The 15,140-nt window shown below is 44.0% G+C and overlaps 1 pseudogene; it reads right to left on the bottom strand.

Moving 5' to 3' along the window:
- The window catches only part of LOC115135958 (SH2B adapter protein 2-like), a 24,541-nt pseudogene extending 9,401 nt beyond the window's left edge, over positions 1 to 15,140 (bottom strand).

Raw genomic sequence — 15,140 nt, 5'->3', positions numbered from 1 at the left:
AAATAGCAAAATCCCCTAATTTGAAGGGGTGTCCACATACTTTTGCATATATAGTGTACAGTTGAAGTTGGAAGTTTACATACACCTTAGGAAAAAACATTTAAACTCAGTTTTTCACAATTCCTGACATTTAATCCTGGTAAGAATTCCCTGTCTTAAGTCAGTTAGGATCACCACTTATTTTAAGAATGTCAGAATAATAGTAGAGAGAATTATTTCTTTCAGCTTTTATTTCTTTCATCACATTCCCAGTGGGTCAGAAGTTTACATACACTCAATTAGTATTTGGTAGCATTGCCTTTAAATTGTTTAACTTGGGTCCAACGATATGGGTAGCCTTCCACAAGCTTCCCACAATAAGTTGGGTGAATTTTGGCCCAATCCTCCTGACAGAGGTAGTGTCAGGTTTGTGGGATCCTTGCTCGCACAAGCCTTTTCAGTTCTGCCCACACATTTTCTATAGGATTGAGGTCAGGGCTTTGTGATGGCCACTCCAATACCTTGACTTTGTTGTCCTTAAGCCATCTTGCCACAACTTTGGAAGTATGCGTGGGGTCATTGTCCATTTGGAAGACCCATTTGCGACCAAGCTTTAACTTCCTGACGGATGTCTTGATATTGCTTCAATATATCCATATAATTGTCCTTCCTCATGATGCAATCTATTTTGTGAAGTGCACCGACTTAACAGACTTGCCAAAACTATAGTTTGTTAACAAGAAATTTGTGGAGTGGTTGAAAAACGAGTTTTAATAATTCCAACCTAAGTGTATGTAAACTGACAACTTCAACTGTATATGTGACCAATCAACTATCTATTATTCCCAGTCATGTGAAATCCCTAGATTAGGGCCTAATGAATTCATTAAATGAACTGTATGTAGTGGAAAATACATTGATGTATAAGGTTTCATATTCGTAGCCTGTTTTAACCTACTGACATAAGATATATTGAACAAATATGGTCTGCGGTTTTCACTGTTTGGTTCATTATGCAAATCTGCAGCATAGAGCATTTGGTACTACTTGAATGTTATGTCATAACGCCTACATACACGTGTGATATAATGTCCTGACATTACAAGTAAAGCTTACCTTGAGGACAAAGGTGTTGTCCGTGTCTGGCATTTCCAGGGGCATGGTGGTCCACACCTCCACAACAGCTGTCAGAGGAACTCACTTTGGGCTTGGATGACTGGGCCAGAGAGAGGACAGAGGAGACACCAGAGATACCGCAAACAACACTGACAAAATATATCTAATTTTCAGTGTCAGATTGTATCAGGTCAGCAATACAGGAGCCCAATGTAATCCTATAGCGTTGACTACATTTAAAAAATACATGATTTTTTCTACCAAATCCATGTAAAACACAGGAAGTGACCACGAGACCCACCTTGGGCGGCACATAGAACTCCAGGAGGAAGCCCCCCTCCCCCTCAGTAGCGGCCCCTCCTCCTCCTGAGCAGCAGACGACACTTCTGCCACTGAGTGCTGCAGCCCATGCTATGAGAGTCGCCTCCACCATATAGCGCAGGGCCCCTTCCCGGCTGGCGGGGCCCTGAGGGTGGCAGAGCGGGGCCGTCAGGGCAGGCACAGCAGATGGGGGCTCCAGTGGCCCGCTGTGTCCCCTTTGAGCCTGCAGTGGGGTTCTGGGGAGGCCCCCCGGCTCCTTTGGAGCATTTCCCGGACCCCGTCCACCATACACAGGCTGATGTTACGCAGGGAGAAACCCTTCCTTAAATTGGCCCTGGGGAGGCCCTCAGACAGGTCCTCTGTGCTGCAGGACTGGCCCAGAGTCAGATTGGAGTGGCCCCTGGGTTTGGGCTGTTGTTGAGGGCTGGGATTCTGCTTCAATGGGCTGCCCTCCATCAGAGACCAGGGAAAGGTTGGAGAGCCTAGTAGATCAGATTAATATGTAGGTAGTAGGCAGATCTAATGGCCCCCTCCCACCAGGACAGCAGTCTTCTTCTGGTTTAGCTTGGCACATTCCAAAAGCACTCCCCATAATCCTGAGTACAGAACTGAGAAACAGAGAGTTGCTCCTCACACAATCCTGCTTCAAGTCCTCATTAGTGCATTCGGCTGGCGAAATCTGTGGATAGAGAAGGTCAGAAGAGATGAGGGAGCTGAGTTGTATTTGAGGCTACCCTCATTATTTCATAGTGGATACTCTGGTGTGCCGTTATGGAAACAACTCCAGTTTACATCCCTTCCTACCTGACTTGATGGCCTATCCTAAAAACATGACAGGGAGTTCATGTCACATGTGGGAGACTAACATGATACTCTTTAAAGCCCTACAAGAGACTAATTGCAATCAATACAAGACGTTGTACAGGTCCGATATCACTTTCAATGAATAGGTTTTTGTTCAATTTTAAAGTCTGACATTTTGGGAGAAGCAAATTGCAAGTACACCTTATCTGGTTCCTCCAATGAGCATTTATCTTTGAACAGAGAAAAAACTAAATGATAGGAAAGGCGATAGGAGGTCCAAGTAGGAGGGAGGCCAAAGCAGGACTACTGCTTAACCCTGCTGTTATACTAGCATTTGAGAATGGACTTTCTCCAGAAAGAAAATGAACTCTTTGCTATTTCGCAATGTATTCGATGGAAGTCCAAGTCTGAAATTGTACGCATGCTGTGTTCCCTTGTCTGCAGCCTAGCAGATAAGGTTCCAAAATGTGACAGGGCTCCTATTCCTGAGGTTTCTCTCAAGCACAATGGCAGACGGTTATCACCTAGCACTGAATAGCCCTCCTTTGAAATAGGGGCTTAGAAGGAGAGAAAGACATATCACCTTATCTTAAAACGATACATAAATATTAAAGAAGAGGTCCAATTGATGTTATCAGTGCCGGGGCTAGACGATCAGCCTGGGTAGCTGATCGCCTCACAGTGAATCAATGTCACTAATGATTGCACTTTTACGCCCAGCATAGGGAGATTTCAACCTAATTATCTTATAATGACTGTGCCTGTCATGACAAGTTTGTCATTCTTTTTGTGAAAATAGTGACAAATGCAAGTGAAGGGCCCTATAATTCCCCACTGTTACTTCCATCCTTGCACAAAACGACAGCTACCACTGGGTGTCTGTTAGCAGTTTTATCGTCCTCCTGGCAGAGGTACGTACAGTAATTCACAGGCTTTGTGTGGTGTCACTGCAGTATGAGTCTGGAGATTTCCGTTTTTCAAGGACAAAGGATGCTTTTGAATAGGAGGTAGAGCTGCAGTCTGACATATTTTATGTCATTTAAATGTATGATTTAAAATCACATTTACCGTTTTTGATTGGGTTCATTCCCCCAACACATAGCCCAGTAGCTGATTGGACACTGCTTCAGTAGCTACATCTCATCATTAACTGAAACTTGAAAACATCTGTAGAGACAGCTGGATGTGTGTGTGTGTGCCATATTGTTACAGCAAACATCTGTCATTATGAGCCTGAGGAATGAGTTGGGTTTTATCTGCTTCTATGCAGTGGTGGAAAAAGTACCCAATTGTCATAGAGTAAGATCAAAGGAATTAAGGATGACCAGGGATGTTCTCTTGAGAAGTGGGTGAATGGGACCATTTTCTTGTCCTGCTTAACATTCAAAGTGTAACGAGTACTTTTGGATGTCCGGGAAAATGCATGGAGTAAAAAGAGCATTCTTTTCTTTAGGAATGTAGTGAAGTAAAAGTTTTAAAATAAATAGTAAAGTACAGATATTTTAAAAAACGACTTAAGAAGCACTTTAAATTATTTTTTACTTAAGTACTTTACACCCCTGCTTCTATGCTGGTTTCTACAGTGCATTTAGAAAGTATTTAGACCCCTTCACTTTTCCACATTACAGCCTTATTCTAAAATTGATTAAATAGATGAGGGGCAAAAAACTACACACAATGACAGAGCAAAAACGCAGGTTTAAAAAAAAAAGTTTATTACAAAAACTGAAATATCACATTTACATAAGTATTCAGACCCTTTACTCAGTACTTTGTTGAAACACCTATGGCAGCGATTACAGCCTCAAATCTTTTTGGGTATGACGCTACAAGCTTGGCACACCTGTACTTGGGGAGTTTCTCCCATTTTTCTCTGCAGATCCTCTCAAGCTCTGTCAGGTTGGATGAGGAGCGTCGCTGCACAGCTATTTCCAGGTCTCTCCAGAGATGTTGGATTGGGTTCAAGTCCGTTCTCTGGCTGGGCAACTCAAGGACATTCAGAGACATGTCCCGAAGCCACTCCTGCGTTTTCCTGGCTGTGTACTTATTGTCCTGTTGGAAGGTGAACTATGAACCCAGTCTGAGGTCCTGAGTGCTCTGGAGCAGGTTTTCATCAAGGATCTGTTCATCTTTCTCTCGATCCCGACTAGTCTCCCAGTCCCTGCCACTGAAAAATATCCTCACAGCACGATGTTGCCACCATCATGCTTCACCGTAGCAATGCTGCCAGACTTCCTCAAGGTGTAATGCTTGGCATTCAGGCAAAATCTTGGTTTCTTCAGACCAGAGAAACTTTTTTCTCATAGTCTGACAGTCCTTTAGTTGGCTTTTGGCAAACTCCAAGCGGGCTGACATGTGCATGTTACTGAGGAGTGGCTTCTGTCTGGAAATTCTACCATAAAGGCCTGATTGGTTGTATGTTGCAGAGATGGTTGTCCTTCTGGAAAGTTCTCCCAACTCCACAGAGTAAATCTGGAGCTCTGTTCTTAGTCATCTCCCTAACCAAGGTCCTTCTCCCCCAATTGCTCAGTTTGGCCTGGTGGCCAGCTCTAGGAAGAGTCTTGGTGGTTCCAAAATGGTTGTAGGTAAGTCCGACCCTCGACCTGGATGTAAGCAGTCCTGCTTCATCCATCAGCTCCAAGGTCCACAATGAGAACCACTTGATCCACAGTAAGTTCCTTTTCATCCTTCTTCCACTTCTGTCTTTCCTGTAGACTAGGAAGGCAGTGGTGAATGAACTGGGATTAAAAGTGATTGGCAAGGTCTTGGCTACGCCTCCATCTGCATTTCCATATTATGTTACTTGAGTCATACAAGGCCTGAGGAAGCGATGTGTCCCATGAGTAGGAGGCTCGGTGTGACGGGATCTGGGTCTGCTAAGAAAACCAGCCCAGTCACGGACCAGGATGTCTTGCTTCCAGGCAGACTAAATAACTTTTTTGCCCGCTTTGAGGACAATACAGTGCCACTGACACGGCCTGCAACGAAAACATGCGGACTCTCCTTCACTGCAGCCGAGGTGAATAAAACATTTAAACGTGTTAACCCTAGCAAGGCTGCAGGCCCAGACGGCATCCCCAGCCGCGGCCTCAGAGCATGCGTAGACCAGCTGGCCGGTGTGTTTACGGACATATTCAATCAATCCCTATACCAATCTGCTGTTCCCACATGCTTCAAGAGGGCCACCATTGTTCCTGTTCCCAAGAAAGCTAAGGTAACTGAGCTAAACGACTACCGCCCCGTAGCACTCACTTCCATCATCATGAAGTGCTTTGAGAGACTAGTCAAGGACCATATCACCTCCACCCTACCTGGCACCCTAGACCCACTCCAATTTGCTTACCGCCCAAATAGGTCCACAGACGATGCAATCTCAACCACACTGCACACTGCCCTAACCCATCTGGACAAGAGGAATACCTATGTGAGAATGCTGTTCATCGACTACAGCTCGGCATTCAACACCATAGTACCCTCCAAGCTCGTCATCAAGCTCGAGACCCTGGGTCTCGACCCCACCCTGTGCAACTGGGTACTGGACTTCCTGACGGGCCGCCCCCCAGGTGGTGAGGGTAGGCAACAACATCTCCACCCCGCTGATCCTCAACACTGGGGTCCCACAAGGGTGCGTTCTGAGTCCTCTCCTGTACTCCCTGTTCACCCACGACTGCGTGGCCACGCACGCCTCCAACTCAATCATCAAGTTTGCGGACGACACAACAGTGGTAGGCTTGATTACCAACAACGACGAGACGGCCTACAGGGAGGAGGTGAGGGCCCTCGGAGTGTGGTGTCAGGAAAATAACCTCACACTCAACGTCAACAAAACTAAGGAGATGATTGTGGACTTCAGGAAACAGCAGAGGGAACACCCCCCTATCCACATCGATGGAACAGTAGTGGAGAGGGTAGTAAGTTAACCTCTTAAGTCGACCCTCTACTTTTTTGAACATTCTGTTAAAAATCGCGCAACATTTCAGCGCCCTGCTACTCATGCCAGGAATATAGTATATGCATTTGCTTAGTCTGTGTGGATAGAAAACACTCAGACGTTTATAAAACTGGTTAAATCACTGCTGTGGCTTTACCAGAACGGCATTTACATCGAAAAGCACAGGAAAAACTGATCACTGAAAATGGGAAAATATAGCCATGCGCTACTTGAACCCATTGATAAAGGTGAACCACAATTAATTGACTGAGGTTGCAGTACCTACAGCTTCCACACGGTGTCTAGAGTCTTGTCATTTCCCTTCGAGTTTTTTCTTGGTCAAACACATGCAGGACACCGTATCTCCTCCGGTCTAGGACCGGATATTTTCGTTGAGTTTCTAGCCGGACATTTTTCCAGACGGACAGCTAATGATCTTTACATCGCCTCCTGATGAATTTTATCGCTTATTAACGTTTACTAATACCTAAAGTTGCATTACAAACGTATTTCAAGTGTTTTGTGAAAGTTTATCGTCGACTTTTGAATTTTAAAAAATGACGTTACGTTTTGAAACAATGTTTTTTTCGTTTATCACACAGTCTACATATAACGATATCTAGGCTTTATATGGACCGATTTAATCGAAATAAAGACCCAAATAGTGTTTATGGGACATCTAGGAGTGCCAACAAAGAAGATGGTGAAAGGTAATGAATGTTTTCTATTTTATTGTGCGGTTTGTGTAACGCCGAAATGCTAATTATTTTGTTTACGTCCCCTGTGGGTCTTTTGGGGTGTTACATGCTATCAGATAATAGCTTCTCATGCTTTCGCCGAAAAGCATTTTAAAAATCTGACTTGTTGCCTGGATTCACAACGAGTGTAGCTTTAATTTGATACCCTGCATGTGTATTTTAATGAACGTTTGAGTTTTAACTAATACTATTAGCATTTAGCGTAGCACATTTGCATTTCCAGAGCTCTAGTTGGGACGCAAGCGTCCCGAGTAGAGGGAAGAGGTTAAGTTCCTCGGCATACACATCACAGACAAACTGAATTGGTCCACTCACACAGACAGCATCGTGAAGAAGGCGCAGCAGCGCCTCTTCAACCTCAAGAGGCTGAAGAAATTCGGCTTGTCACCAAAAGCACTCACAAACTTCTACAGATGCACAATCGAGAGCATCCTGGCGGGCTGTATCACCGCCTGGTACGGCAACTGCTCCGCCCACAACCGTAAGGCTCTCCAGAGGGTAGTGAGGTCTGCACAACGCATCATCGGGGGCAAACTACCTGCCCTCCAGGACACCTACACCACCCGATGTTACAGGAAGGCCATAAAGATCATCAAGGACAACAACCACCCGAGCCACTGCCTGTTCACCCCGCTATCATCCAGAAGGCGAGGTCAGTACAGGTGCATCAAAGCTGGGACTGAGAGACTGAAAAACAGCTTCTATCTCAAGGCCATCAGACTGTTAAACAGCCACCACTAACATTGAGTGGCTGCTGCCAACACACTGACACTGACTCAACTCCAGCCACTTTAATAATGGGAATTGATGGGAAATGATGTAAAATATATCACTAGCCACTTTAAACAATGCTACCTAATATAATGTTACATACCCTACATTATTCATCTCATATGCATACGTATATACTGTACTCTATATCATCTACTGCATCCTTACGTAATACATGTATCACTAGCCACTTTAACGAAGCCACTTTGTTTACATACTCATCTCATATGTATATACTGTACTCGATACCATCTACTGTATCTTGCCTATGCTGCTCTGTACCATCACTCATTCATATATCTTTATGTACATATTCTTTATCCCCTTACACTGTGTATAAGACAGTAGTTTTGGAATTGTTAGTTAGATTACTTGTTGGTTATTACTGCATTGTCGGAACTAGAAGCACAAGCATTTCGCTACACTCGCATTAACATCTGCTAACCATGTGTATGTGACAAATACAATTTGATTTGATTTACATCAGAGGAGATGTGGGTTTTGCGTTCAAGATTCACTCCACTTCAGTAAGTAGAGTGAAGAGCAGGGTTTCAATAACGGTCTGTTCCTTGAGTATGACCTTGAGAGCAGTCTTCACTGATTTCATCTCTCTTTCACATGTCTCACCAAAGTGAGGAGCACTTGGTGAGTTGAACTGGAAAGTTATCCTCTATTCAGCCAACTATTATTTCAGGTGGGTGGCCATCGCTTCAAAAGCCTCTCGTATTTTCCGGTCTCTTCCAACAAAGTTTGTACTATTGTCTGAAAGGAACTCGGAAGGCTTGCCTCAACATGAAATTAAGCATATTCGAGACATCAGGGAGGCATTGGCATCCAGTCTCTCCAGGAGGGCCAGGTGGATGCAGCGGCTGGTCATTTCATTGCAATGTCCACTTTTTATGTTGAAACAAACCACTTCAGTAGAGTTGAAGGGTGGCTTGTACAGTCATACATGAGCAGGAGGTAGATCTGCCATGTTAGGGACTACAGGTTTGGCATTGTAAACATGTGCTGGGACTTCCGGATGGCCTCCCTTCCCCGCAGAGTCCAGTAGCTGCGATGTAGTTCTGCCAGAACCCTCTCTGGGCCGGAATGGAGGAGAGTCTCGTTGAAATCTTGATCAGTGGATGATGCGGAGCATAGGATCCATCTCCAGGTGCTCTGCTATGTGCAGTCTACCGCCAACACTAAGGAGTCCTGAATACTTATCACACTCAGGAGACGAGGGACCCAGAAAACTTTTAGAGGGTATAGCGCGGTTTTTTGAAGGGCCTGATCTCTTCGGGAAACAATTCCATCTGAGCTTGCTTCAGGAAGGATGTTCTCTGAAGCTATGTAGTCTGCTGCTTCGCTGGGTGAACTGGAGAGTGGATCGGCCGCCCTGTGTAGGGATCTAGTAGTTGCCTCATGAGGTCTTTCTATGTGTCGAACTTGTTGATATCTGGGACTGGAACTGACAGACATGTTTAGTTCGATGTCGTCAGGCTTTGGGTCAGCAGAAGGCATTGAAGGCCACTGATCGTCTGAGTGTTGGAGGAACTCAGGGCCTTGGTGCCATTGATGCAGTTGGGACAGCTCTTTCAAGGTCTTCCCCCCCAGTGATGTAATCCGCCTAGTTGTTAGATGTATCCACATACCTCCAGTTGGCTACATCCGTAACGTTCTGAATCTCTGCAACATAAGTTTCTATGAAGACCTTGTATCTACAAGGTTCTGACTTGAACCAATGAAGGACTGTGGTGGAATCGGACCAGAGGATAACTTGTTCGATGGGCAGGGTGAGTTCTGCTTGGAGGACGCTGGCTAGCTGTGCTCCAGTGAGTGCAGCACTCAGCTCCAGGCGTGGCATTAACAGTTGCTTCTTTGACGTGACACTAGACCTGGCCAGAACGAAGGAGATCTGTACCTGCTTTAGGTCATCCTGCTTCTGGCTCTGCCTCATGTAGGCAACAGAGCCATATGCTATCTCTGGCACATTACAGAATATGTGTTGGTCCTTGGTCAACTTAACATGTTGCTGCAGAGCATAGATGGTGCAACAGGGACTACAAGTTGTGCCAAATGGCAAGACCTAGATGCTTGGTTCTTCAGTTCTCTGCATGTTCCGCCAGGTGAAGCGTAGCACAGGTTTGTCAGCTGGTAAGAGACGGATCTGGTGAAACATGCCTTTTGATGTCCCCATTCATACAGTGGGGCAAAAAAGTATTTAGTCAACCAGCAATTGTGCAAGTTCTCCAACTTAAAAAGATGAGAGAGGCCTGTAATTTTCATCATAGGTACACTTCAACTATGACAGACAAAATTTGAACCCCAGAAAATCACATTGTAGGATTTTTAATTAATTAATTTGCAAATTATGGTGGAAAATAAGTATTTGGCCAATAACAAAAGTTTCTCAATACTTTGTTATATACTCTTTGTTGGCAATGGCAGAGGTCAAACATTTTCTGTAAGTCTTCACAAGGTTTTCACACACTGTTGCTGGTATTTTGGCCCATTCCTCCATGCAGATCTCCTCTAGAGCAGTGATGTTTTGGGGCTGTTGCTGGGCAACACGGACTTTCAACTCCCTCCAAAGATTTTCTATGGGGTTGAGATCTGGAGACTGGCTAGGCCACTCCAGGACCTTGAAATGCTTCTTACGAAGCCACTCCTTCGTTGCCCGGGTGGTGTGTTTGGGATCATTGTCATGCTGAAAGACCCAGCCACGTTTCATCTTCAATGCCCTTGCTGATGGAGAGGTTTTCACTCAAAATCTCGCGTTACATGGCCCCATTCATTCTTTCCTTTACACGGAACAGTCGTCCTGGTCCCTTTGCAGAAAAACAGCCCCAAAGCATGATGTTTCCACCCCCATGCTTCACAGTAGGTATGGTGTTCTTTGGATGCAACTCAGCATTCTTTGTCCTCCAAACACGACGAGTTGAGTTTTTACCAAAAAATTACATTTTGGTTTCATCTGACCATATGACATTCTCCCAATCTTCTTCTGGATCATCCAAAAGCTCTCTAGCAAACTTCAGACGGGCCTGGCTTAAGCAGGGGGACACGTCTTGCACAGCAGGATGAGTCCCTGGTGGCGTAGTGTGTTACCAGCTCTCTGCAGGTCATTCACTAGGTCCCCCCGTATGGTTCTGGGATTTTTGCTCACTGTTCTTGTGATCATTTTGACCCCATGGGGTGAGACCTTGCGTGGAGCCCCAGATTGAGGTAGATTATCAGTGGTCTTGATGTCTTCCATTTCCTAATAATTGCTCCCACAGTTGATTTCTTCAAACCAAGCTGCTTACCTATTGCAGATTCAGTCTTCCCAGCCGGGTGCAGGTCTACAATTTTGTTTCTGGTGTCCTTTGACAGCTCTTTGGTCTTGGCCATAGTGGAGTTTGGAGTGTGACAGTTTGAGGTTGTGGACAGGTGTCTTTTATACTGATAACAAGTTCAAACAGGTGCCATTAATACAGGTAACGAGTGGAGGACAGAGGAGCCTCTTAAAGAAGTTGTTACAGGTCTGTGAGAGCCAGAAATCTTGCTTGTTTGTAGGTGACCAAATACTTATTTTCCACCATAATTTGCAAATAAATTAATAAAAAATCCTACAATGTGATTTTCAGGATTTTTTTTCTCATTTTGTCTGTCATAGTTGAAGTGTACCTATGATGAAAATTACAGGCCTCTCATCTTTTTAGGTGGGAGAACTTGCACAATTGGTGGCTGACTAAATACTTTTTTGCCCCACTGTAGCTATGACATGTTAATGAAATCTGAGGAGGACACCGAGCAGGGATGGTCCCAAGGTGGGTCTAGGGAGGAGAAGGTCATTGAGCAACTGTCCTTTATGCTGGAATGAACAGTTTAACAGGATTCCCTCAGACATGCTCTTTACATGTCTGAGGGTGCAAAGCATCAGCTTTGTGGGATCGTTCGCACTTTCAACACTGTTATCCATCCTTTCTACAGTTGAAGATCTGTCCTGTGTTCAGCTTATTGAACTCTTCACAAGAGTTGAAAGTGTTCTTTATTGTCATAGTGGGGTCAGTATGGCTTGGGTTTGGGATTTTTCCGTGGATTGAGCAGGCTCCTTGGCATTCACTGAAGAGGATTGGAGCAGATCGTGGAGGTATGGTGGTCTTTGTTGAATGGCTTAGGCATATCACATTGATAGAGTGCTGTGGCTCTGCTCGATATGAGCTTAGCCTGGGACTTCTTCTGCAAACAGGCTGCCAAGTCATGTAGGGTGTATGTCTGGTCCGTGCCAGTCCTGAGGATGCCGCGGTCAAAACAGTACCCAATGAATTCATCCTGGTAGCTCTGTGGCAGGGTCGCGGGTGCTGGAGCAGGGTCGCGGGTGCTGGAGCAGGGTCGCGGGTGCATGGAAACCATGTGTTTGATGTATTTTATACCATTCCACTGATTCTGCTCCAGCCAATACCACGAGCCCGTCCTCCCCAGTTAAGGTGCCATCAACCTCCTGTGTATCTGATATATTTTGCACACACAATCATTTCCAATACTTTTTCACAAACCTCTTTCAAAATTGTACCCAATGTCTTAAACAAAAAAAAAGCTATAAAAATAAATGGCAACAGGGCGTAGGCATGCTGCTGGCTTGACTCTGAAAAAAAGCATCTTGCCTCCGACTGGCAGCTGTAGTGTTGCCGGTCGGGAGTAGGGTGGGTGAACGGCGAGCGGGCGGGCTGTGTGAGGAAAACGGCATGTGAATGGCAGGAGCATGGCCAGCCGCTTGAAATGAGGCCAATGGGGGGCAAAAAATATGTTACACGGCGCTAGATCACTCTGGAGGGATGCTGGCCTCCTGAGAGCTCATCACAAACTGGGTACATTTACAGCCATCACTTACAGAAGGAGACAGTGAGAACTGCCAGGTCCTAACTACAACATGAGTGAAAATTGGAATTGGGACCTAGGAAAGAGGCAACATGCATAAGGAAATAAATATATACATATATAACAGTTTCTACCTTTTCAGAATTTTAAAAAGCACAAACACTCCAGCGATAAAGTCCAAAGCAGATTCTCTTACCAGGTGTTATTATTTCCGCCCCAAAATTCAAAGATCCCAGCAACCATTGGTGCACATTCCAGACACTGTCTCTGACCTGAGTTCAGTTGGAATGTTACAAATAAAGATACCACACAGGTTACTGAATATGTACTCATAGGACCTCCGGACAAAAATAGAAGAATTGTTATTCAAACTAATAAGCAAATGACATTTTCACTTCACAGCAGGAGTCTATAGAGTCTAGACTAGAGAGTCTAATCTCTTTTAGATTATAAACTGGGTGCTTAATATCCACCCAGATATGAATAGCTCAGTTAATACAACTTTCCCTTCCTCTGTTTGAGGAACTTCAAAAAAGGAGAGGGAATATTGAGCCATTGTCACACAAATTCAGTAGAGCACATCCAACATATCTCAAATTTCAATTTAAGTTGTGCAAGAGAGAGGATATAGGGGCCCTAAGGAACATTGAGTACATGCCTCTAACTTCATTAGTTAGTATGGAGAAATCGAAAAGGGCCCCTCAGCATTACAGACCATGGACATGCTCTATGGGGCAAGTCCAATTTGGCATCAGTGACTGCTGCCCTTAAATTGCCTTCTCATTTCTAGAAACATATAGTGCTCTTTCTGATATATTTTCAGTGACATTTCAGGCAGTGAGTCAACTGAATTTTTTTGAATTCTTTAATAGCAATTCATATGACAGTCCTCCATTTCTTATTCATTTCTGGTTGGGAAAAATATAATACATTGATCATATGGAGCAGATGATTTTCATGCCTGCAGCACTGTTTGTGTGTGTGTGTCTTTATTGAGAGGAGAAACATGCTCCTGACCAGCATCCCCTTTCTTATACAAGGAAGTAATTGTAAGTAGCTCAGATCTGACACCACACCACCCACACACAGAAATGCAGCTGGCCAAACACACACAAAATGTAAATACCCATACAAATAAGTGAGCATAACCAAACACACACGTGTAATTTCTTTATGCAAACTAAAACACCTTCACACACATACACAAAACACGTACACACAATCATAAACATCAGTTAACTGCATCACCAAAACACACACAGAGAAATGGAACTAAGATTATATCAGGGGAAATGTTACATGGCCAATGTGGCTTTGAGGCAGATTCAAAATCCAATTTATGAATGTACCATAGGTAAACATTAGGCCTGAATGAAGAAAAAACATTTGTCTCTGATCAAGGAGACAAGGCTTGGCAAAGCATACCAGATGTGTATTGAATGGTAGAAGAAGTTCTCATGCATAATATAACAGTAGAGATACGGGACGTTATGGCTTAACTGTCTCTCAAATCTTACCATTATGACTGACATTTGTGTTTCCCAAAGCTTGGAGTTATGAAAAACAAAGGGAAGGAGGGAAATTTTGCAAATTTGGGGGTTGAACCAGCGATTCTTAATTCAAAACAACCACACTACCTCATGTGGCATAAAAATCCAGACCTCTTGCATATCTATGCAATATGTGTTTACAGTTGATTTTAGGTGGTGCTAGTTTTATGCAAAGGCAACAGAATGTATCAAGTTCTGCATAAATTATGTTTTACATCCTTCAGAACTTCAAAACAACAGTCCAAATGAACCACGTTAAGACATGAAGCCTACAGACGTATGCTTCAGAAATCATTCATATGGGAAAGGGTTGTCACATGTTTATATTTTATTTTTCCATACTTTGTATGACTTTTATTTATAAACTATTTGTTAAGCATTTAAACCGTCGTGCTTATGAAGACTTGTCAATAGCCTTCATAAGTAGTGTGACAACAACGACATATGTAAGCTATGTAGCGTCATGGATGGATGCACTATTTCACATTTAGGTGACTTCACCTTTAAAATAAAAACCTCGGCTATATGATTTTTCTGTCATATATCCCACAGTTGAACACTCGAGCAATTAATATTAATGCGTCAATAGACGCTTCAGAGCGAGTTCAATTCCGGGACAAATCAAATCAAATGTATTTATAAAGCCCTTCGTACATCAGCTGATATCTCAAAGTGCTGTACAGAAACCCAGCCTAAAACCCCAAACAGCAAGCAATGCAGGTGTAGAAGCAAACTCGCAATATGAGCGGGACTTCAAAACCCGTAGGCATACATACAAATCCATTGCATTTTCATCGCGAGCTCTGGGACAAAACGGACACATAATAAAAATTAACTCACTCACGCTTTAATCACTGGCTAACTACTGTAGGCAATGGTCCCACGGTTAATTAACTCAGATGGTAAATTATAAATCGATATCAATGAATCCTTACCTTATTATGTTGTTTGTCTGGATCCTCTAATTTAACCCATTAAGATATGTTGGGAAATAGCTTTTTAGCAGAAAATAGCGTGTCCCCACGCTGCACAGAAAGTGAACAGCTCCCACCCAACGCGCGCTGC

This window comes from Oncorhynchus nerka, linkage group LG10 (genome assembly GCF_034236695.1).
Source record: "Oncorhynchus nerka isolate Pitt River linkage group LG10, Oner_Uvic_2.0, whole genome shotgun sequence".
Lineage (NCBI taxonomy): Eukaryota > Metazoa > Chordata > Actinopteri > Salmoniformes > Salmonidae > Oncorhynchus > Oncorhynchus nerka.
This window is presented reverse-complemented; position numbering and strand designations above follow the sequence as displayed.